This window comes from Ammospiza caudacuta, chromosome 2 (genome assembly GCF_027887145.1).
Source record: "Ammospiza caudacuta isolate bAmmCau1 chromosome 2, bAmmCau1.pri, whole genome shotgun sequence".
Classification (NCBI taxonomy): domain Eukaryota; kingdom Metazoa; phylum Chordata; class Aves; order Passeriformes; family Passerellidae; genus Ammospiza; species Ammospiza caudacuta.
The window spans coordinates 3,531,961-3,558,447 of record NC_080594.1 but is presented as its reverse complement, the minus strand read 5'-3'; the positions used below and the strand labels follow the sequence as shown (position 1 = coordinate 3,558,447).

The 26,487-nt window shown below is 38.3% G+C and overlaps 1 long non-coding RNA gene across 1 annotated transcript in view; it reads right to left on the bottom strand.

Annotated features, from left to right (window-relative positions):
• Positions 1-14,339: 14,339 nt before the first annotated feature.
• LOC131554906 (uncharacterized) overlaps positions 14,340-26,487 on the bottom strand; it is a 39,782-nt gene continuing 27,634 nt past the window's right edge. Inside the window, exon 3 of the long non-coding RNA XR_009274470.1 lies at positions 14,340-14,545. This is a non-coding gene — a long non-coding RNA (uncharacterized LOC131554906). The remainder of the gene's footprint in view (positions 14,546-26,487) is intronic.

Sequence of the window (26,487 nt, the reverse complement as noted above, 5' to 3'; positions counted from 1 at the left end):
AAAAAATATTTATGTGACAGCATGGAACACAACCACCCCATATCCCCAGTCCAGACAATCATATTCCTAAGCTTTCCTTTACTGCTCACTTAAAGTGTTCTTTAAAAATACCTAAGCTTTTTTGTTTTCTTTAAATAATTATTTCTAGAGCTAAAACCTGAGAATATTTCATTTTGAAAGCGACACTTCCACCTCAAAAGATTAAAACAGCCTAAGCTCTGCTTTCCTTCCTTTCCATTCAACTTTGATTTCATTTTTACTGCTCAATACAAGAATATTTTAAATATTTATGTAGAATTTTCTTCTTGAGATTGGGGTAGGATTTTTACTGGCTATTCACTGAAATAACAGGTAGAAAGATTCAAAAAGTGGAAGAATAGTAAGAAATGAAAAGAAAAGAATACATGAATACACCCCAGGCACCTCCTTCAGATGCCATTTCTGCAGCATTACAGGAAAATAAAAATAGAAATGAACACATGAAAGAAACTGTGAAGAGGTTTTGTCAAAAATCTGCTCTACATAAATTTAAAAAGCTGGCAATAAATATACAGTGAGAAAAAAAAATTGTAACCAGGTATAGGAACATTGATGTGCTTAGCAACTTGCTTTGGAAAGCACAACTTAGTGATCCAGCAATACATCAACTTCACCCCAAACAACAAGCAAGAGAGCACTCAGAGGATGAGCCTGTGAGCAATCTCAGTATGACAGTAAAAATTTTATGAATATTATGTGCCCCATTGGTGTGATATTTATGTTTTTGCTTTACAGTTCCAAGATGTTAATTCAGGCAGGAAAACTGGCAATGTGCAGCACCATTTGCCAAACTTTAAAGGACAACACAGGTGGGTTTTTTGCAAGGAAATTACACCTCAGGCTATTCTGAACTGCAGCATCTGCTTGTAAATACAGATAATGGAGTGCAAGAGAGAAAACGTGTAACATTCGGTGGATAAAAACACAATTTCTAAGAAATGAGAGAAAAACATAATAAGGAGCTCCATGAGCTCACTGCATTCCCCACAGCTATCAGGAACTTGGGACTCCAGGAAGAAAAAAATCTAATAAAGCAAGTGATTATCCTAAAAGGTGCAAATGTGCCTTTTCTAATGTTCAGAATATTTCATTTTAACACCTCCTCTTTGTTTCCTTTCTTGAATCTCAGTTGCATTGTCTTCCTAATCAATGGCTGTAGCTGCCAAATGAAAGAACAATGGTAATAAAGATGAATTAAAGTCTTTTACTCCTGGTTTCCAAATCATGGTCGCCAGAGGCACCTGGGCTAAGGCCACAGTGACCACAGGATTATGTCCTGCAGAAAATGGTCAGGTCCTCATCTCTACCTACATCTTACTTTTGCAAATATTTATCTCTCTAAGTATTTGGAATATCAAAGTAGCAACATTTTAGCAAAAGATGTTTTCCAAGCTTCTTACAACACTACAATTTATGTCAAGAAAACTAGGAGATGCAAAAAAGATACATAAGCATGCGCGTGTCTGCACACAAGAAGGAAAAAAATTACAGAAGGCAATGAAAACGTAAATAGAATTAGGACAGACTCTATATATAGGATTAGAAATCTAAATCCCACTCATGCTCCCAAAAATATGCCCTGCTTAAATATAAGGCTGGCAGACAAAAGAATTAAAAAATCATAAAACAAGGCCTGTATAAAATATCTGCCCCTATATTCAGTCATGCTTTTTATTCTGCGCTGCTGCGACTTCTGTTATCACATCACAAAACCTGCACAAATCCACAAGACACTGCCTGGAGAAAGAAAGGCTTTCTGAACAAACAGAAAAATACATTTGTGTGACACAAAGGAGTTTATAAAAGGTGTGAAAACTTGAATATTTTGTGTTTCCCTGAAGGTGAGAAGTTTTTTACTTTTCATCTCCAAGAGGACCTCACAGAATCTGACATTAATTTTCTGTGATTATGAACCCTGGCTAGGGAGGGAGAAACTCTACACAGAAAAGGTCTTTGATGCAAGTTAGTCACCATGAAGCACATAAATGTGAATTCTTTCCAAAGTGGGATACCCCTTTTGCTTATACACAAATCATCCTATGAGGTTATACCCATATTTACTGCCATATCTTAAATGCTTACCCTCTTCTAAGCTTACAAAAATACCATAAAATTAAGGGCTGCATGTAATTTGAAAATGCAGTATTTGAAAAGAAGTTATAATCCTTTGTCAAATTGTCCAAAACCAGTTTTATATAATAGTGCTAAATCTTTAGTAGGGTTGAAATTTTCACATGTTCTTGCATGATGGGGTAGATTTTTTCTTATCTAATCTGTCTTTCCATGTATATTATGTATGTGTGAATGTGACACCAAAATAAGTTTGTGCTTTGCTCTTGATTTAGAGCACTTTGCCTGATGAACTGCATCAATTCACATTGGTGTCAGCAGAAAATAATCTTTACTAAGTTTGATAGTATTGGAGGTGCAACCTGCAGTGGTACAATAGTAGTCAAAATACATCTGCAAAAATCACACTCACTTAAGGGACAGCTCAGTTTTCATCAGCTTTCTTCTCACAACAAACTTAAGGTTTCTACTCTGAAATCCTTCTTTCTTTCCTCATTATCCTGCACTATGAAATCATTCCTTCTTGTTGCGTCAGAAGAACGACTGCAAATACCTCTGCTTGTCAGAGAAAAAAGCTTTAAAACTTCAGAAAAACTTGGAATAATTTTCAGCATCAACACTTTTGGGAGAATTTTTTTAAATAATCAAAAGTTCTCAGTCTCTTCCATTTCGTTTAACAAGGAAAACGTAGAGCCAACATTTGCTGGCTCAGATTTTTCTATTCACATCTCAAAAGCTGCAAATGATACATTATCTACTTTCTCATCTTATTTGTAAAGTGCGGGGAAAAAAAAATCTATTTTATTGAGCTGGATGCTCGGCGCTCTCGCACTAACACAGCACTAAGCACCCTTTTTCTGTTGCTGGGGCAGAGCTGTAAATTAAACCCCAAATCCCTTTTGCCATGTGGGGTATGGCCAGTGCAGCCACCCCTCAACCCAGGGTTTGGCACTCTGGGTCTATCACCAGGCATTAGTGGCTAATGCATCACTGCTGGTAGGGCACAGCTCCTGTACACCAACCAATTCAAGCTTTCCCCCCTCCCTCTTCCCATCAAGGCTTTTATTGGTATTGGTTCCACTAATAAAAATTCCTTTCCAAATCAAGTCAGCAGCTGTTGTAGTAGGCCAGGAACAGAAAATCAAAGACTTGAAGGCTTGTTTTTGAGTTTTAAAAAATCATTCATAGAGTCTGGGGAAGATATTCTCTCTGGCCTGTGAGGAAACAAAAAGCAGTTCTGGATATTTGATTTATAAAGGTGCAAGGAAATTCAAAGTATGGAAATCATTTGCAATCTATCCCCTTCAAATGCAGGAAACTGAAGGGGATAGATTGCAAATGAAGGGCATCAGAGACAGCTGAGGGGTTTGGGGACTACTCTGTGATTTGAATCCATCAGTTTCCACACTCTTAGAAAATTCAGCAAGTGGATATCCATGATTTCAACTTCAATTGTCCGTGAGCATATACCACCTCTCCTAACCTGCTCCTAAATGAGGTTTTTTTTTCTATAGGCTAAGAGTGCATGCATTGAAAACTGCCCCAGCTCAGTTTCTGATCAAGTTTGTGTAAATCTTAAGCCTTTACCAAGTTACATTCACTACAGGAAAGCAAAAATTTCTTATCCTTGGTTTTCACTGGATTTTCTGGGTTAGCCCTAATCTGGGATGCCCCAAAGAGTTCAAGGCCATATTGGGCTCCAAACCTTTCCCAGCTCTGCTGGCAGAAAAGAGTCCTCAGGTCTCTCAGCAATAGCAACAGCAATTTCATCGGCACACAGGAGAAATAATTCATCCCTTCCAGGCTGAAAATGATAGGTGTGTTTTGAAAGACATGAAAACTTTGCAAGATCACTCATAGCAAGAAAAAATTTGGTTGAAATGAGACAGGAGTTTAAAGGAGTGCTAGACATAGAATGAGGGACAGAGGGAACCATGGACTGAGCTCCAAAATACAAGAGCTTTACACCAAATGCTGAAAGAGGTGGAAGAGGAGGAAGAAATGCTCCAAAATCTGAATTTCTTACATGATTACCTTATCAGAACCTGCAATTCAGACATTTAGAAACTTTGAATTTTGGGCTGAAAGAATTACTAAACCAAAGTATTTCTAAAACAAGTGAATAGAACAGACATCAATATTTTCTTTTGCCATCTTGAGCTGAGAGTTCTGGTGAATGTTAGAAAAAAGAGTGATGCTACTGTTTCAGGATTTCCCAATTGGTTCATTCTTCAATGGACTAGGCAGCAGTAAGGACAAAAGTCCATATTCAAATATCAGAAGCTTTCAAACTATTGGGTATTAAAATTAACAATTCAATACACAGATTCATCAGTCTATGTGAAAACATTGTTTTAAGGAAGTATGTTAGGAAAAATTAGATTAAAATATCAGAACAATTATTAAAATGCCTTTTTGAAGACATGAAATTGCAGAATAAAACACAGTTGTTCTTCACACAGCCACTGACAATCACATTTATTGTCCGTTCAAACTAAAATTGTTAGCTGTATTTTTGAAAAAAAAATGTTCAGTTTGTATTGGAAGAAATAAATTGCATAATTTGACTAATTCATTTGTTGCCTTTCTTTCCCCCTTATCTTTAAGGGGGAAAAAAGAGATGGAACAAAAGAAAACTTTCCAGGTATTTTTGTGAAAAAATGATTAACTAAGAGGAGAACAACTATTGCATTTTGGATTCCTCAAAAGCATGCTTTGTCAGTGCTTTGCACATGTATTTCAGCCATACGCACATTTTCCAACTACAAACACTGAAAGAACTTCCACTCTGACTTATCCACCTGATGCAGCAAACCACAGCAAATTGCTCCATTATTAGCCGGTTTTAACATAGAAAATGGTCACCTTAATGCATCACCAGAATCCTTTACGGAAAATTGGGTTATTCTGGTTTTAGAGCTATGCAAGAACGAGGCCTTGTTGTTTGAAAGCAACTAAATCAAGCAAGTAGTGATCACAGTGTCTGGGGGATAGACAACATTAAAGTAGAGGAGTAAACATACAATAGCCCAATTTGAGCTATAATTTTTTGTTTTTCAGTAGTAAACCATTGCTAATGGGAAAGGAGAAAGATTGGAGAAAAGTGCTCCTGTCTTAGAAACACAAAAATAAAGGTGAAGACAGAAAAAAAGAAATATGTTTTGATATACAATCTAACTATAAACATTTTGTATTAATGGTTCAAGATATCAGAGAAAAATGTAGGGTTGTAGGTTACAGCAGCTCATAGTTCCCTATATTATGTGGATAATTTGTGTGCATGCAAATACACCCAGCTAGAGATAGATGTTTCTAAAATTAGCAAAATATTTATACCACACAACTAACTGGAGTTACTCCACCTTAGACAAGCAGGGCAGCTTCTGTGAACATCATTACTTGAAAGATAAAGAAGCTATAATAGTGCCTACACTGTCATTGTCTAGATAACTACTGAATAATTGCTCCAAACCAAGGCAATTAGCATTTCTTTTATCTCCTATGTATGATAATAAGAGTCATTCTACTTGTAATAAGGCATTTGATTAATATGGGTGGCTGGTAATTTCAGATTATTAATTCCCTTAACCATAAAGAGACACCCATGTACTTGCAAATTTGATGTAAATTGAAGCTGATATAAATTATCTAACACAAATTGAAATTTACAAAAACCATTAAGCTCCACAAATATGAAAATAAATCATACTTGACAAACCTATGGACTTATTTGCTTCTTCTATAATTCAGATGACTCTGTGAAAATTATTCAAACTTCTGGCCTTAAAACAATTAATTTAAAGGAAATGGAGACAAATCTTCTGTTTTCAACTGACAGGGAAAACTAAAGAAACTTTTATAAACATCCCTCAAAGATTCACAGCGACACATGCCCTTCCTCCTGCAGCTCCACTGACATTAGGAAAGCACTACCAGGGATCCATCTGGCCAGGATCCTCTTTCAAACCTTGGTAATCAGCTGGATTGGCAAAACATTCCTAAATGTGAATGTTGTACATCAAAATTTCACCTGCTTCCCTTAAAACTATTTCCAGATGTTCTAAATAAAGTTACTCTTAGTTGAAAAAAAAACAGTATAACAATAAACAACACAAATATTAGAAATGTTGATAGAACGCACATGTTCATGACAGGAGAAAGTACCTTACATAAATTGAAGTTTAAGGTATTTTTTTACCTAATGACATAAAAGCTCACAACTGCTAAGAGAATTTAAAAACAATTAGCCAGCACATATTGAATTTTACCATCCTTAAACTGCTAAGAGACAGAAGTGCATTTTTGAGAGACTCTTCATTTGCTGGGCAGAATTAGTCCTTAAATGTATTCAATAAAAAAAAAAAAAACTTAAGAGCTCCCATCAATTTATAATTTCTTCTACTTGCAAAAGAAAACCCATTTTTTTTTACCCTCAGCTCTGGCATTCTGAAAATAACCCCACAGAATGAATCAGCACAGTGACTGGTGTGTGAGCAATGTCAGCAGAAACAGGCTGTGCAGGTACATTCATTTCCAACACAGACCCTCTTCCATCCCACAAGCTGAAGAACTGATGCACAGTTATCTCACCAGCCGCCATCCTGACCATGTGCTTATTTAGAGAGAGGCTGGAGTTCGAGGATATATTATTATTGTTGTTATTAAGTTTGAGAAGGTTAAGAGTGGAGTCAGAACCCTGAAGACAAAAATAAACCTGTGATGCCCAGACCCCCTGTGTGTTCTGCTCTCCAATCTCTGCCCAGATGATGCTGCCCCTGCAGTGACCCCAACCCAGGGACTGGACTTGACATTTCTCTGTGCTGATGTCCTGCAGTCCATCCCTCTTCTCCTCTGAATATCAGCCTGTCCTCTCCAGCACTCCAAACTTATGCCCCACCATGAATCCCTACAGTGAATTTTCTGAGAGTGTCTAGCTGATGATGGATATTTCAAATGGAATTGGCCTTAGAACCCACCTCTGGGAGCTGACATCAGTGGTCAGCCACCACTTTGTGCCCCTGACCACAACCTGCGAAGTGTCCAGACATTTTCCATCCACTTTCCCATCCTCTTGTCAAGTCCTTATCTCACCAAATGTGGCAAACCCTGCCAAAGCCAAGAGAAACAACACACATTGCTCTCCCCTTGTCAACACGACATTCATCTCAGAGAGGAAATGAGGCTGCTCAGGCAACACAAGTCCTTGGTAAATCTGGGCTGGTTTATCCCAAATGCCTTTTCCTTTCTGTTTCTGGAAAAGGTTATTCCACTACTTACTGACAAAGAGTAACTCAGCCTCAACTCTTCCCTGCCAGAGGATGATGTGGTTTTCCCTCTATGAACAAGTGCAATATTGATGGGGCCACAAATCATTATGGATATCAGAGTAAATTATTTTTTTTAGCAAAGTTGTTTCAGCCTTATAAGAGCATGAGATTCCTTCCACTTTTAAATTGTACCAGATAAGCAGTACTGCAAAGAAACACCCTCTGATCAGCTGCAGAAAAATCTCTGTACAGATTTATATTAAGCTCAAAATTCAGCACGAGTCTGTTCAACATGGTTGAGAGAAGAATTGAGTTATGGAGCTTAAGGCTTGAGGCTATCAACTGAAACTGAGCTTTAATTAAAATGGATTTGATAATGCACAGTAGAGTTTGGGATGGCTTCAAAAACCATTTCAGAAAGCTGATGTGATTTGCCAGCTTTAAAGGGAAATAAGAGTTTTACATGGATACCAGAGTTTGTAAAAGATGCTTAAAATTGTAGAGATGAATTCTGGGTTTAAAAAAGAGAGAATATCTTCTAAACAAGAGGCTGCTAACAGCATACCTTTGTTACATAAAAACTTGCTTGTACCATTTTTTAGGGGGCTGTTGGCCAACACCACTGAGCTGTCAGGGGCTGGAGGGTGATTTCCTTCCCTGCAGAATCTGCTGGAATTTCCTTCCTTCCACTGGGGCTCCAGGCACAGCCTGCAGGTGAGGGACTTGCAGGGCTCCAGGTAAGGTGATGTGAGCAATAGCCAGTGCTAGAATTCTACTTGAAAGCCATAATTCTGGGGCTTGGGGATTGTTTGTTTTTGCTATTTGGAGTCTTTTGATAATCTGGCTTTCTTACACCTAAGGGTCACACAATCACAGAGAGCCTTTTTGGTTAGACAGAGGCAGGAAATGAAAAAATAAGAATTGTTACAGAAAGAAACAGACAAATTATCCTGCTCACTTCAAAGCTGAGAAAGGATCTTTCTCAATATCTCAACACAAACAACAATATATTGGCTGTGGAATGTTGATTTTTTTTTTCTTTACAATACCCCTTAAGGCAGTAGAAAATCTAGAGACTGTACACATAAAAGGATTTCCTTGCTATAACCTTTTCTTAAGCTTTTAGCAACTAGCAGCTTTCTAGATTTATTCCAAATGATTTTGGGAGGAACAGCTCTATTAAGAGAAACTGTCCAATTTCCAAGCTGCCTCTCATATATATAGATACATATATATATATATTAAAAAAATTACAACACCAACTGTGATCTGATGCAAGAGTCTGGCCCACATATTCAGTCTGATGGCAGACTCAGCTAAAAGTTCCAGGAAAGCAAGCAGGAAGAAATAAAATATTCAGAAGTTAACTGACCTTCCCTGTGCAGGTTAGTACTTGTGGTACTATTTCAAGGTACCTAACACTAAATTTCAAAGACGCACAAACCACAGTCTCACACAAATCTTGCACTCTTAATCCATAACTGCTCTATCAGACAGGTTTTTAAATCATTCTAGAAGCACAACTTGTGCCTCTCACTCATCCAGCTCCTCACAAGTTACACACACAAAACTGAGGATAAATAATCAGTTAGAGACATTGGCTATAAAAAAGTTCTGTGTAGGTTTTTCCTCAACTAAAATAATGGCAGAAGCCATTGTAAGTTTGTTGCTGTGGAATGCACAGCCTTTTCCACACCCAATTTATCAGTATCCCTAATTCCCAATAAGCAGAGCTTTTTAAATGCAAACTGATAAGAAAGGAAACATTTTTAATGTAAGCTGATAATTACCTCCCAACAGAATGCTACAGTAAAATGTGCTCTCAGGGTACTCACAAAACTTTTGATCACACCCCAAAAAGTCTCCATCACCTGACAGTCTGGTCAAAAACAACATTTACACAATTAACCCTTGGACCCACTAATCTCTCATTCATGCAATGAAGATGTACCTCACACAAACAATTTAATAAACTGTATTCAGCTGGAGGTTAGGGCTGCAGGCTTGTCAGGTCATTAGATTGCCTCAAGCTGAAGTTCTGGACAACCTGGAAGGAGCAAGTTGCAACCTTTATTCTGTATTAATGAAGATTTTTGTCATTGAAGAGAGCTCTCTTTGCCTAAGGACAAAGTTTGAGTGTTTTATAACTTTTTTTAAACTTTGTGTGTGAAATCCTGGCTCCTTCACAGTCTGTGGAAAACTTCCAATAATGCAGAATCAATGCTAAGTTGTGCAGTCTTCCCTTGAAGCTACTGTAGAGTTTAACAAAAGCTGGGGATGTGCATGAGCAGACCATCAATTTTTTTCCCCCAGACTTCACAGAGGTTACTGCTATAAATATCTAGCAATCAATCATTAAAAAAAAAAAAAACAAAGCCAAAAAAAAACCCAAACAAAAGCCACCAAAACTCCACCACCAAGAAAAAAATGTAATCCAGAGGCTATATTTTATACATTCTTGTTAAATTCATCAAGCCACTTCACCATCAATACATTATCACTCATTGTTAATCACAGATATTCCAGTCATCAATCTGAAAATCCGCTGGGCTTTCAACATATCTGCTTTTTATGGCCTCAATTACAAAAGTAGTGGCTATCTTCTATTTAAACAATAAAGTTGCAGCAATTTGGTGACCTTTTTGTCTTAGCAGAAGCAAATGCATCTACAGGGACTAAGCAGACAGCATTTTGTGTACTATTCCTCCTATTAGGTCCCAATGCCAGCCAAGCATTTATCTAGACAATGAAATCAGCAGATCAGCCCAATCTGATAGCACCATTCACATTCTAGCTGAAGGCTACAGTGCTCATAACTCAATTTATTGCTCACAGAAGTTAAAGAAATTGTTGAGTGGAATAAAAGTGAAAAAAAAAAAGAACCAGAAAACATTAAAAAAAAAAACCAAACCAAACCCAAACAACAAAACCCTCACCTCCCTCACAAGGAATATGATTAAATTAGGAAAGTATTTAGATGATAATTGTTTGGCTCATTCTGAAGACCAGACAGACACTTTCTAATGACAGGAAAAAACCACTCTGCCTGCAGGATTAGGTAGAATATTTAGTATAAATTAAGTAAATCGATTTTGTTTTCAAAGACATGGATACTATCAATTTACAAGCTGATATGCAAAGAACAGATTTGTTACAAAAATTAACAGGAAAAAAAAACCTCAATACATATATACATACTAGAGAGAGGAGAGATTACAGAGCCCTTTTCTGCTGTTAAGTAAAAGCTTTTATGGAATGAAACAGTACAAGTGAGGATTCATACAGGGAGGGGAGAATTGTTTTAAGACCTGCACAGGGCAGGAGTAATACATCTGCTATTCCCTGGCAGCATTGGCATGGTGAAAGAAAATTGAGGATTGTGTGGAACTCCCAATACAGGGCATGCAGAGGGCTGGAAAGATCAAGATAAAATTCCATGCAGGCAGCCATAAAAATTGGCCCTGTTTATCTCTGAAGTCTTTTTCCACAGAAAATGTGAACAGGTAAGTTTTGACTCCCACAGCTTCCTCCCTCATAAGGAGCTGCTGTGTTTTGCTCCACCTTTTGCTTCCAAATGCAAATGATCAAATGTTATCCTAAATCAGACTCTTCCCAGGCTCTGTGCCCACAGAATTCACTGCTGGATCACTTTTCCCCTAGATTTATAGGGATCAATACCCATGCATAAGTCAGAATCAGGAATGAACTCTTTAAAACAGAAACCTCTACAAAGTTGCTTTCCTGCCAGGGTATTTGGGACTAATATTTGGTATAATCAGAAGAGTATTCTGCCATATATTTAACTCTCAGAGTCATGAGAGTTAAAATCTGAGCAAGTACATGGATTTAATCAGTAAAATTTGTTTCAGAGAGAGCTGCTGTGTGAATCTTTGCCCTAAATATTCTACACGGCATAAACAAGAAAGGACAAACGCTGACCAGCAGGATTTGTATCATAATCACCTCCAATAAAGTAGATTTACCTGTGAAAACTGAATTAAACCTAAAAAAGATTAAAGAATATAGAAGTGTTAATTTTGTGGTTTTTTTAAAAAACAGACCCACCACCAACAAAAAAAAAAGGAAAAAAAAGTTGCCAAAATGCTATCATTATCCTCTAAACTGAAATGTCTGATTGGATTCTGAGCTCACCATATTAATGAGAAGTGTCTCCACAGGACACAATAAAAAAACAAAAATAAAAAAAAGTAAAAATATATTTATATACATATATATAAATCAATGTAAGGAAGGTCAGCTTGAGACCCTCCTCATTTGCTGTGTTACTTGGTGCTACTTGGTCCAAGCACTCGTGGCACTGAGGATGGACCATCACTGAGCTGTGACATTCTGTGCTTCACTGGAAACCTGTGCTGAATGAACCCTGGGAGGCTGACAGCTCAATATCTAGCAGCAGCTGGAGAAAAGTCAGGCCATATTTTTCATTTCCAAAAGCAATAATCAAAGGGCCATCCACACTGTTATGAATCACTGGATTTGTTTTCCTTCACCTGAGAACCTGGCACAGCTGCAGCACCAAAGTCTTTGGCACTTTGAGGGGAGGGCAGGGATCATTTCTTGTTTGTTTTGAGAGGGTTTGGAGTTGGTTTGAGTTTTGGATGGAGTTTTTTTTCTTACTGTTGTTGGTTTTGTATATACAGCAATACCTACTTAACAAAGTTCAGAGAGAGAAGAAAGCAGCAATAAAAGTGGGAGACAAAAGTGGGTGACAGAGTTTCTGATTTTCTCCTTCCTTCCCTCCCCTTCAGCCTCATTTGTCTTGTGCATTTAATTCCAGAGCACATGTCCCTGCATTGTATTGACTCCTCACCTAAAAATCAAGCTTGGCTTTCAGTCATCAACCTTGCCAAGGGTAAGAGTGAAACAAAATTATTTTTGTACAGGGACTCAGGTCATCTCTCCCATTGCAGTAATGGGAAATGACAGCTCAATTTCTGCACCCTGCTTTGTCTCCTTGCACTAAACAGCTCAGCCCTCACAAACTGCCACCAATGAAGCTGGAGAAAGACAATTTTCTTTTCCAGATCATCCTTCCTGACAGTGCTACTGTTAATACCTATAAAATATCTTCTAGTAAATCCTGCCTTTGGAATGTAATTCGTTTATTGTCAATAACGTGGCTGCAAGTCAACAACACTAAACAGAGCCCCGAAGAAACAGCAGAGCTCTACCAAAGAGGATCCCTGTCACAGACAAGAAATGAGAAATATTTCTTACTATTTGTCAGTCCCAACCTGGATATTCTTCTTCACCCAAAGCATAAAGTTGTAGGAATATGGAAAAAAAATCCACTACAACCCAATCAATGTGCAAACCCAGGGCTCCCTCAGCAGGTGAATACATCTGCAATAGTTTCAAACTCCCATATCAGGCTTTATATATTTGTGGGATTTTTAGGGCAAGCAAGAATGAAGTCACGGATCAGTACAGCACCCGTGCATTCCAACTCAAAAATTCTCTTTTTAGCACATTTCTGTAGTAAAATACTACTACTACTAATAATAATAATAAAATCTGTCTAGAGCTTGCTCGTCAGACTGAGGGTTGACCAGATATCTAATAATGGAATCAGATAGGTCAATTACCTCTCCTGAGATCACTCTTCCTGGGGACAAGAGTTCTTTAACCCACGCTCAGCAGGAAGTAGAGAGCTTGATTTTTTTATTTATTTATTGCACTTCAGAGCTGACTGCTTTGGGTCACTTGTGGGTAAATTATTATAAATCCCACTTGTTTAGCCTTGCCAAGGAAAGCAGTGAATGCTGGAGTAGCTGTGTACTGGCAATTGGGAGTAGAACAGGTTTAAAATCTTATCAGCAGACCCAGAGTTTGAATGTGGCCCAAGAAATGCACAATCCAAGGTTTCTGCCTAAAAACCCACCAGATCATTGACTGGCCTGTGCCTCACTCATTCCAAAAGGGGAATTTCTCCATCCTGCTCTTCCCTCTAAGGAGAGGTGCATAAATGGAGATCATCCATCAAAAGGAGTCAGACACAGATTAACCAAAAAGCATTGGAATGCTTATATAACAATAGCAGAGCCCCAAATCAGCAGTGCTGCTGGTTTTATCTTCATGAGCACTGTTTAAAATTTTGAGATGTATAGGGAAGTAAATACACTTTTTTTTTTTCCCTAAACTCATCCCTTATCATGGTCAGATTTTTTAAATTACTCAACAGATGAAATCAGAAGAGCTAAATGAGCACAAAGTATTTCTTTCCTACATTCATTCCCATGAAAAATATCAATTTTTTCTCCTAGCAGAAAAAAAGTTTAAAAAGGTCTAAAGTCACAGATATTTATTTAAAAACCCACCAAAACCAAACAAACAAAACCAAACCTAAAACGTAAGGCAAACAAACAAAAACCAAATCCCATATCTATGAGAGGACAACAGTAGCTAAATCTTGTGTACTTGAAGGTATAATGAATTCATGAGGACAAACCAAAAACAAATTCCGGATTCCTTATTCTTTACTGTAATTATTCAACGGTTCTGTTTTCAAGATAATCTTCCTACCAATTCAGTCATAATATTTCACTCTCTCCTGCTTAAAAAAAATCTCAAATAAATATTCTCTTTTGTATTTAATTCTCCTAAAAGACCCAGGAATTGTAATTTCACCTGGAATCTCTTTGACCCAATTATTTAGCACCTGAAAGTTCACTGTACTCTTTAAATATTTGGCCTGTGTGGGAAGACTAAATGCTTGGTGCCTTTTTTATTTTTAATTGTATTAATTTTTTATTTTAGCTTGTGACAGAAAGTCCTATGATTGATTGGGGATTAATAATCATGACATCAAGTTGACTGTAATGCACTCCTTTTCCAGAGATGTCATCTTTATTGCCTCAAGTGAGCTGCATCAAATTGAAAGTCCAAAAAAAATTATGCGCCAAGGATTCCTGTGGGTGCAATTCGTCACCCACCCTTTTCCAAGGCTCTGACATGCAATTAAAACAGCATCATATAAATAGATGGGGAAAGTTGGAGAATATTTTAATTCCTCAGAGAAGGGCAACTTGGACAATTCAGTAAATTACTTTTTATTACCTTTCTGGTTTGTCTTTTTGTGGGGGACTCTACTGAAGAAAGTCACAGATTTGTGAAGTTTGGTGACACTCACTCACTTTGCTTTTTGACATCTGAAGAAAAATAAGAAAATTTTTCAGAGATTCTAATTTATGTTGTTCTACTGAATGCAATAAATAAAGTTATTTCTGTTGATGCCAAAATTTGGATTTAGAATGTCAGGCTTCATTTTCAATTCACCTTTACTTTCCTCGAGTAACTATAATAGAGAAGTTTAAACTAAGCCCCATGAAAAGTTCCTGACTTTCCAAAGAAGGTTAAAAAGTTTTCAAAACTTACCACAATTTGAAATTATAATAATATAGTAATTATAATATTAAAGTATAGTAATATTAGTCTTACATATGTAATATACTGTATGTATATAGTACATACTACACTGTAGTATGACTATGCTATAATACCTATCTAATATTACATATAGTAATATGAAGATAAAGGCTTAGTTGTCTTCAAATTTAAAATCACCTAATTTTGTTCTGGGCCATACATTGCCTCTTATTCAAAGCTGAGTTTTGCAACATCAAATGGGAGAAAAAAACAAATTATTCCATATATAGTGTTCAGTGCAACACTTTCCTTTCTAATGGTGGCTGCTTTGCTTGTTACTAAAGCAGAATTTTTAATATCATTTTTGGATTAAATTTGCAGCACAAGTTTAAGTTAAAACAGATTCTGCGCTCTCTGCATTGAAGTTATAGTGTGCACTTCCCAAGAAAGAGAAAGATCATTTAAGATGAAGTCAGAGTTTATAAGATATAAATTGTAGCTTCTGACATAAACCCACCCCACTGTTCATGCTAAAGCTTAATGGCTACTTTCAAAGACTTTTTAAAATATATATATATAAATTAGAACTCCTTAAGCACACAGGCAATGATACAGCACATAATAGAGCTAAATAGATGCATTATAGAAATTATAATATTAAAATATAGTAACATAATAGATGTGATAAAGCTTTCCACCACTGCAGCAAACTCAAGGAAAATTCAGCATTTTAGCTCAAGAGAGCCAAACCACAGCACATTTTCTCACACATCAATCCAGCTGGAAACTTTCAGAGATTCCTTAAGTTAGCAAAACTTGCAAAACCTTCAGCCAAGAGGGCTATTTTTAATTTTCCCAGAGCTAAATGCGGGCAGCTCACCCAGAGGAGATCGATGCTGAGGGCCAGGCTTGGGGCAGAGAGGGAACAAAGCTCCCTGCAGCCCCTTCCAGCCACAAAGACAGAGAGAGGGCAGGGGAAGGGCATCCCCAAAAAGGACTAAATGCAATAAAACTGAGGGGAAATGCTGTGGTTTAGCTGAAAATCCCCTGCTTAATGATAAAAGTCCATTTTTATCATGATTAAGCTGCCACTTAAACATTGTGTGCTGGCTTCCTTGATAGAAGGAATGCTTCTGTTCAGCAAACTGGGTTTCTAGGGGAAGTGAACAACCTTTTAAATTTGTTTTTGTGTTTAGATTGCTGGATAATGCCCACCAGAAAGCCTTAAAAAAGCAAAAGGGCCTGGCTAAACATATGCACAGGTCACGACAACCTCATAGGCATTTTTAACATCTCTGAATAATTAATTCTGATTTTCCTGCACAGGCCAACATTGAATTCACATCAAGAGATGTGGAACTGAGTGGAAATTTATTTACCTATTTTCTTCCATTTTTTGTGGACAAACCCCCACAAAGCAACCCACCCCATTAAAAATAACAAATCCCAAATCTTTCAGACTTTTTCTGTTTTACCACTGAAAGAAAACAGGATTACAAAGACTATATTTTATTTATTAGGCTGGGGGAAACTTAAGGACAGTGGCAAAGTATGTGTTTGATCTACAGGCATTTGGAGACAACTGAAAATGGGCATTTTGGGAAATGACCAACATGCCAGCTACAAGGAATAAATTAAAGTGTGATTAGTAGGGAATGAACTGAAACAAAAAGAGCATGCAAACAAAATCAATATAGAAAGGATTAGAGAGTAGGGTTTTTTCTCCCAATGTAAAATTTCTGGTTACAAGACTATACTTTTTAAAAAAAGCTACAAAACAAGCAAGCTGAAATTTTGATGGATTACAGAGCAGCACCAATGTGTTAAATTTTATTCCAAACAACTTGCTTTGACAGTAGCCAAAAAGGTTAAAACACTTAAGAAAAAGGCAAGGTACGTATTGGTATCTCATAAAAATACCCCTCCACCAATCTGTGGTCAGGCACTTTTCACTGATATTGAAGGATTTCTCTGTTATGAATTTGTCCAGCCTCTCCTTAAATTCACCTGAAATCTTAGCACCAAAACCACCTTGATGCAAAATATTCCACAGATCAAATAAACACCTTTAGTGATTATTTTCCATTCTGCCCTGGTGTTTTTCAGCTTCAAGTGAATCAGGTTCTCAGCATGAGAAAAGGACCAGGAAGAAACAGTGGTTAACTGCTTGAATTAATAGAGACCAGATCTTATATTAAAAAAATATATTAAAAAGTATATCCTGATCCTCTGCACTAAGGCTTATTTTGCCCATACTTTCAAAGAATGTAGATACCTTCTGAAAAACATTTTAGGACAATAAGAGACAAGAAATAGTTGGAAAACTTGGCAGCTGTTTTGGTTTCAGGATTGCTAGGACAATGCCCACATTGATCACAGACAGGGCATTAAAGGATCAGCCTATACCAGGCAGTAAGAAATTACAGTTGTGATGCATTACCTATCCAAGTCAACCTGTTCAATCACACCTGAAAATTCAGTGGAAGCCCACATGTTGTAGCCACCAGAAATGTGCCTCAAATTCATACTTATCACTCACTGCTGTTATTTAAAATGTGACCGTTTTCATAGGTCATCCTACCCCAACACCAGTTTCTGTTTCCTTCACGACAGCTTTTGAGCAATGCTGCTTTTCTGACCAACAGCAGAAGAAGAATCACAAAGCCATGAGAATTCCTGCCTCCCCTGAACCAATAATGTAAAAATGAGCTCCTTTAGTCCCTGTGATAAATCTCTGTCTGCTGTGCAAATCTGTGGAGGCTAATTTCAAAGTTAAGTTTTAAGTGAGAAGCGCTCGAGATGGAGGAACAAACAAAACTTCCCAAATCACCTTTCAACCCATCACAGGTAATCAACAAACCCCAAAGCAGAAACTGTCAATCACAACACATTGTCAATAATCACTCTGAGAGGCCCAAAAGCATCATTAAACTACACGCCTGAAATAATTCCCTCAATATCTGTATTCAAATATAGACTTGTCATGATTTGATGCAATTTGTTGATGTAGTTCTGTCACCACATGAGTGGGTGGTGGAGAGAGAAAGTGTGAATGTTTTACTGAACCTGAGAGGAACGCAATTTTGACTTTTGTTGGCAAAAATCATCAAGGGAAAAAGTTCAGAATCCTGGATCTTTGAAATGAGAACTTTTAAAATAAGGAGACCATATTTTTTGACATTTCTGAATGGTTTTAATGTAGAATTCTTTATTAAAACCTTATCAGAAATAGCCACAAACTGTGGGGAAACCAAATAATGAAAATTAGTTCAGGATAGATTTCTGAGTTAGTCCAAACCTCTGCAACCTTCTCTTCCCCCTCAAATCCCCACAGGTACTTTGAAGTGTCATTTTCATCCTGACTAAAATGCTGACATCCTTATTATAAAAAAAAAAAATCAATTTTTTTCTGTTTAGCTAATTAAAATCAGTTACCATTTGGTTTACAAAATCAGGGTCCCTGTCACACTCTGTAGGGCACACACATCACTTGCTTTCAACACCTCATTTCTCAATTAACTTGGAGGTTTGTTGGCAATGATGAATATTTGGAGACATGGTTGTTGGTATCCACAGAAATCTAAGGTATTAGAGAAAAAACAAACAAACAAAAACACTAAAGAGGAGGAAACTGTACTGGAATAATCCACCTGAAATTTTTAACTGATATATCCACAACAGTGAATGCTAGAGCAAAATATCTAGGTCAGTAATGATTAATTCATATCACAGATTGAATTCAGAGACACAAGTGGTATTACAAACTTGTATTTATAGTATCAAATACAAGCAAAAATATCAGGGAAAAATATTGCACCTCTGAGCATCCCACAGTTAGTCCCACACTGCCTCACAGGAAAGCTCTCTGCTTATCAGGATTGCATTTCAAACTCAGTTTATCCCCAAGCCAAAGACCTGATTTTATCTCAGCTAACAAGAAACATTATCAGTGATCATAATATTATCAGCCCTCTAAAAAATGAGCCACTTGTCTCTGGGTGACCTCCTGCAGGAGTGAATGCTGCAGGCAGGAGCTTTCCAGAGATGATGACTTCCCTGTTTGGAACCTCATTTGAGCCAATGTCAATGTCTACGTTGAACTTAGCAACCACCTCACCTTAAATATAAAATATTTCTTGCTAGCTCACTTCATCAGCTAAGAAACAGCACACTCTAATGAAATAAATAGGGCTCAGTAAAGTGGTTTTATCCTACAGTCAAGCTGTCTGAAGGAGATAGTTATGTTTTAAATCATAATCCTAATGTATCTGTGATAATGCCACAGAAGGCAGCAGGGGGGAGGGAATCAATTTTACACTATGGTAGGGAAAAAAAGTAAAATACAAATTTGAAGTATTTAGGCCATGGAATACAACCTGAAATTAATACAACAAGGGATACCAAAACCCATCTCCAGGTTCAAGCAGGCTTCTGAATGCTTCAGTACCAGCTGGACCAGTGAAGCAGACTATTACAACAGCCCAGGATGGAACAGGAAATGAAATTGCAGGTAAAGCTAAGCTGCCAAAACTATCAAATCAGTATTTCCTAGCTACTGACTTAGACCTGGCTCATCCAAATCAATTTGCAAACTGCTTGCTTTTTCAGATTTAAGAACCCTTCAAATTGAAGGCTGATAGCAAATGCATCCTTGAAGACCAACTGCCATTAAACATGCTGCAGCTATTCAGGCAGAGTGGAATGATTAAATTTACCTGGAAGTGGGTGCACTGAAAGATGAGATTTACAATTGTGGAGCAGTATTAGTCCAATTATTTGTTATGTCCTCAAAAGCAATCTGGTAAAGAAATGTCATGTATGCCGCATATTACTAATATAATTTTTTCAAAATTTAATTTATTTTAGGGAAAAAAACCAAATTAGGAAATACAAATTTACCATTCTCTATCTCCAACAAAATATCTACAGATATTTTTTCTGTACTTGTAGTTTCCCTTTGTTTTCTCTAAACAAGAAAATGTAGAAGTTGTAATAGTGAATGTTATTTTACTGCTGGTTAAAGTCCAGAGGTTCCTTACTAAGCTGACAACAGCCTCGGGAATGTTCTGGACTTTTTTTGAGCTGGGACATCCTTTGCCTGATTAGATAAAATAATTATTTAGCAATCAGGAAACTTGCACTCTAGCTCCATTTTGATTTGGTTTACAATAGCAACAGGCAACAATTATTCTGTGTGGACTCAAGAAGAAAATGGAATGTGGAAAAAAAATACCTGCTGTGAATCAACATTCCTGCTGTTTATGAGTATTTTCTGCAGTTATTAACTCAAGAAATAAAAATATTTTCTCCAATTCCTCAGTGTTGAAGAGTTCCCAAGGTTGGGGTATTTTTTCCCCATCAACACCTAGAAATAATTTTTTACATATTCCTTTGACTCCTAATGATGAAATGGAAAACGTTTTCTCAGCTTCCTGCATTTTCATTAGATACTATCAAACAGTAAAAAAAAATTTAGAAAAACAAATAGGCAGCTGGCTACAAATTAAATTATTTTGCAGCACAACAGCATTCAGAAATTTGACCACAAATCCACTGCTGAAGCATTTGATGTCCATCTTTGTTTGCCTTTAGTCACCTTCCCCCACTGACAACAAGACAGAGCTAAAAAGTTCATTCTGAAGCCTTTGCTCCATCAGTCACTTTTTCACAACAGCATTTGTACTTTAACACCTGAACATCTTTGTTAGGATAACTTTATTTTTTATATCTATTATTTTAAGCTCCTTTCTGACACCACTGAATTACATTCCTTCTGTTCTGATACTATGACATGCCCTAAACCTTAACTTCTAAGATATCCAAGATAAGATACAGATTAAAACACCCTCTCAAAGAACACTGACAGAAGTACATGGTTTCGTATTTAAATACACTCTTGTACAAGAGTAGAATACATGAAAAAGCGAATTATTCCTAACCTCAAAACCTCCACCCCTGTCTTGTGACATTTATGATTTTATATTTTTGTATTACGTCAACATGAAAAAAATCCATTCATTCATAAATAAAATTTTCTTCCTTGTCATGGAGCAAAGCAAGAAATGCAGCCTATCTAAGCATTCAAGGGCAAGGCAGAAATTGAGATTTTCACAAGTGTTCTCACAGGTTACATCAGGGTAGGCACAAGATGTGGAGAGGTTGGAGGAGAGGTGGCACCAGCACATTGATTTTCAGCCTGGAAATAAAGCTCCCAGCAATTTTTCCAGGGATCATTTGGAGCAGCATGGCATGTCTCTTATGGAAAGAAGATCACTCAGGCAAGACATCCTCACTTTGTGCTCATAAACCCACCCTCACACTGGTTCTGTAACTCCAAGGAAAAAGTTACAGGGGAAAAAACCCAAACAAAACAACACAAACAACAAAACCACCAACAAATGAACAAACCAACAGAAAGAAAACAACATGAGCCTAAAGTCTACTTTAATGACCTGAGAAAACAGTCTGTAAAGCTGGCAGAACCTCAAACTCCATGAGAGTGAAACCACTGATGCAATGTATGAGCTGAATTTATGGAGCACTCTGTGGCCTGCATCCTAATTAAACAGCAGCTTCCTGTAATGCCAGGGAAGAACAAAGCACAGCAGGTGATTCTGGGTCAGCAGCCCACATTTAAAAGTGTGCCTGCCCAGCTTTTGCAGACACAAAGGTTTTACAGCAGCTTCTGCCTCTGCAGAGCCTCTCTTCAGGTTATTAACGTGGTGTAAGCAGCTTTGTGTAGCTCAATCCGTGATTATTTTTTTTTATCCTTCCTGCGGACAAAAGGCAGGTTCTATCAGCCGAAAACCTCAGAATTCAGAGTGCTCCAGGTCAAAAGAAAAATTCAAGTAATTTGTACTTCATATACAAAATTTTTTCCACCTCTAGGGCTCCCTGCTTATATGCAGGCATAGGATAGAGACTTTTCCACTTTAATGGAAATTCCCACTCTATAGCAATAGTGAGAATTCCCACTCTAATAGAAAGCTTTCTCCCAGAAGGAAATGTTGAGCAGCATGCATCTTTCACCTTGCAATGCTGGTGTATTTTATAAGGAATTCATGCACTTCTCATAAAGTTAGCAAGGAACACATTTGTACCCAGCACGGACCCTGAATTAATGCTTAGACACATGATGCCTTGTGACGGCTGACCTAGAACAGAGGTTCAACTGAGTTAAAGAATAAAGCAGGGATTTATGGAAAGGATCTCCTCCATGGATCCACCTTGGGCAGCACCAGAGCCCAGCCAGGGCTGCACCCAAGATGAACCAAAATGGCCCCAAAATGCACGGCCGGGCACGGGCTCTGTCCCTGGGATCAGCTCTGCTCCATTTGCACCTTGCAGTTCATTGTCCCATTCCAGCTTTAGCCCAGGCAGTCCCACCCTGCTTGTTTTTCTCTCTCCAGCCCACGGTGTTTGTGCTCTGGGGCTGAGATTTGGGGCATTTGTCCTTGGTGCCCAGCTGGAGCAGGAATTGTTCTGTCTCCCTGCACTGTGCACAGAGCTCAGCGTCCCACAATATGAAGCCCAGAACTGCACACTAAAGCAGCACAGAATGTGAGAAATATAGAAGCTAAAAACTGAGGCATCACACACACTCACAATCTACTCCTTTAAGCTAACATCTCTCATATTTTTTATGAGTACTTCAAAGTATTCTTTGCAAGCAGCATTCCTTAACAGAAGCCCAAGAACATTTGTGATGACATTATTCCTACTGGCTCCAGAGCAAAACCAAATGCATTTGTGCAAAACTGCATTTGCAGCTGTTCCAAGAGGAATTAAAAAGCAGTTTATAATGCAAGAAGTACACTAATCTTAGCTGAAGCAATTATTTGCTTTCAAAATATAAATGTCACACCTCTGGGCATGGCACATTTTAGTCTAAGAAAAAAAGAGTAACAACCTATAGACACAGGGCTACAGAAACATAGATGTGACTGGTACTTAGAGCATCATTATTATCTGCAAGATGGAAACAATCACTGACTCCTGCTTGGTGAATCAGTCTCAGAAGAGGAGTGATGGATGGGGATATTTTAGAATATTAACAAACACCAGCTGAGCTTCCCCTTGTGCTTAATGGACAGAGTAAAAGCAGCAGTGTCAGCAACCAAAGAAAGAAAACTGGGCAAAACTAGTATTCTTAAAGGAAAAAAAAAAAAATAGAAAAAAGGGCTTGCTCTTAGATTCCTGGAAAAGTTAATACTCTTCTCTGTGGAAGCGTTATTGCATGCTCACACTTTGCTGCCCCAGCAGCCCATTTCAAACGCACAGCCTATCTCAAAGAAAATAAACAGAAAATCCACTTATTCCTTGTGCCCCGGGGCAGGGTAGGGGCTGTGCAGGGAGGGGCTGCCTGCAGTACCCATCTTGCTATGCCAACAAAATGCACTCCTGAAATCATGGAGGATGCAGTAGGTGGAAGGAATGTGTAAAATAATTGCATTCAGAGTTCATTTCAGAACAAAGCAGCTTGATTGTTTATCATCATAAGGCTGTGCCACGTCCGGATTCAACAGGAAAATCTGTCAAGCCTTTAGTTCCTCAATGGCAACTTGCACACACTGTTTTCCACTTCCTGGGTGGATTGGAATTTTTTACTTTTAAAGGGGTGGGATGTTCCTGGTTTGATATGTGGCATTTCCCATTCCCTGCTGGAACTCTCCCTCATTTCTCCTAGGGAGGGTTTCCCAAATCCAACACTGCAGATAAACAGAGAGAAGCAGGGACAGGCTTGCAAAGATAGGCCTTCCCTCTTATTATTCCCTTATTATGAACAAACATGCTATGCATCCAAAGGAAAAACTAACAAAACATGAATGGACAGTTAAAAGTGCACAAATCATGTATCAGACATGGCTGATGAACTGCTCTTATCAAGTAACTCACACATACTTGGATTACATTATACACTGTTCACTATGGACATGGAAAGCCACTCAGCCTCTGGATTTGCCCATCCAAACAAATACCTGGAAATGGAGGGGAAACAGCAAATAACCATAATGTAGAGAAATTCCTTTGGCAAAGACCAGACAAAAATTCAACTCCAAGCTTTTCTCTGACATGCTCAATATTTAATAACCTCCTCTACATAACTGAGTTTCATGCTCCCAGCTGAAAAAAAGGACATTTGTCTGTTTTTATAAATTAAAATTTTCCCTCATTTCTGTGAGACTGGGTTGCACTTTCAAGATTGCAACACACTATTGGAGATCAGGTCACACGGAGCCACTGGCATTTGAAATTCAATTAAAGGCTAAAACTATCATAGAAACAGTGATGAAGCATAAGATAGTTTCAGGAAATAGGGATGAAGCCCTTTCCATAGCTGAGGTTAAAATAAAACAAGCAATTAAGAAGTGGAAAGGATATTCTGCAAAGGATATTCTGCAACCTGAAGTATTATTCTGATGCATATTAAAGAGGAGACCCTGAGCCACCGACTGGAACCAAGGTTCAACTCTGAGACTTCAGAGCAACAGCTCCAATTATTTGTGCTTTCCACAGGTAATTACTGACACCCTGCCACATCCCAAAGGGTTAATTAATTACCATAGTTTAAGAGCATATTACTCATTCTAGATGTCTTTGATGTCGCAGGATTTACTTCAAAATAGACATGCCTGAGCTGTTCATCAGCAACACAAACACTTGATTCTATTAGCTGTGATAAGAGCTGAACATTGCATACAAAATGTGAACCTGAGCTGCTCAGATGAAAGGGATCTGGGTGTGTGAAGATACTGTGCAGCCTGTGATGCTCCTGCTGCTAAAAGCTCCAATTGAAATATTTGCTTCCGAAGGGAAAAAACACCCCAAGCAATGCTGAAAATGTAAAAGCAACTTTCACAACACCATATAATCTTTGATGAAGCACCTGACAGCTTACAAAGTGCATTGCTGGCAGATATTGGAGGACATGATAGATATCAATTCCTTCCTTTCTTAGAGATCTGTGACATTTGAATTGTACCTTCTCTCCAACACAGTGGCAAAGAACAATCAGCAGCTGTGTCTTGGTCCTTGCAGAGCCCTTGGGACAGCGACCCTGGATAATTCTGACCCTAAATCAGCCCCAGAACAACAGCAAGGTCAGAAACCCTGCAGGCTGTACAGCAATACCAGACTAATATTCACTATCCTCACTAGAAATACCAGTGTGAAGAGGTGATCATCAGAAAGAGAGGTGAAATGAGAGTATTTGTTGATATTTGTACCAACACGTGACCTGGGCACCGAAACAATAAGTGTTTTGTGAGATGAAGCCGCAGGTGTGACCAGCAGAAGGTGGGGAGAGCACTGCACAGAGCAGGCAGGATGATCACAAGGACTGGAACAGAATTATTTTCTCTTCCATCACAACAAAAGGTCATGATGTTACCACAAGCCTCATCAAAACAGCAGGAGCTCATCAAATGGAGCGAACTCAGGCTGAGGAGCCACAAAACAGCATTTCACAGCTCTCCCAGCAGTGCTCTAACTGTTGCAGTTGTGGCAGTTGACAAAATTTCATTTTTCTGTCTCATGGTTATCTCACAGACAGGAAAAGAAATTCACAATTCACGGCTGAATCTCACCAGCAGCACTGCCTGGAGTTCCAGCCACCCGTGTTCACAAAAGGAACAAGAAATGTTCCTAAAACATTTCTAAATGTTTTAGCCTAAAACAAACTTACAGCCTTTAACTGAATGGGGCCATAATTTTAGTTTACATCAGCAGTGCCAGACTGCACACAAAACTTAGAGTGAAAAAGTTTTAAAAAGTGTGCAAAAAAAACCTCACTGCAAACAGCTTTCCAAAATTCCCTGGTGGGAAGGTTGGAGACATTGTTGTGAATAAATTTGTTCATTCTAAAATGCAGTTTAAAGTTAAGAAAATATGTCAGTGGAAGGCCGGGAGTGGGACTTTGATGATCCTTGTGGGTCTCTTCCAATTCTGGACATTCCATAACTTTAGGAAATTGAATTGAAGGAAAGATGAGAGCAAAATGGGGGGAAAAGTGGATTTGTTTGCAGACACTTACTGTTCCTATTCTGTGCAAATTTTCCTATCCCTAAAAGCTCAATAGTCCAGTTTATCTTTTAAAAACTAGCATCCTCTGGTTGTTCTGGGGATGTTCACTGTATAAAAACCGTAAACAAAGCCATCAAAAGCACTGAGCAACTTGTAGTCCCATCACTGTAAAAATGCACTGATCAAAATGCAAGTGACTGCTGCAAAGAAAAAACCCTGTTCAGCTCATGTGACTGAAATCACATGAGGATCCAAGGAGGTAATTGATTTATTAACAACATTTAATTAAGCGAGAAGCAGAGAATTATATATTGAGAATCTGGAGATGGCACTCTCTGTTTCAGTGAGGGCTTGGTGCTGTTCAGAAGCGAAGGGCTCCCAGGTATCACTGGCAAGAGAAGCACTCAGCCATGCTCACAAGTTCCCTTTTATCCCCCCCTTGGCACCCCGTGCTCTTCCAGAGTCATCCCCTGCCTCAACCAGGCTGTAAATTCCCTCCTACTGAAACAGCAGGGATTATGCCAATAATTCCCAGCAGCAGCAAGCTCACAAACCCCTCTGGCTCTGCCCTGCCACGCACCAAACACCTGTGGCTCAAAGGCAAGCTCTGCAAGGCATGCTCAGCATCCCAAGGAAATCCCAGCCTGGATGGCAGCACATCCCCAACAGCCTCTCCTCTGAATGACCTGGGCACAAGATGCTC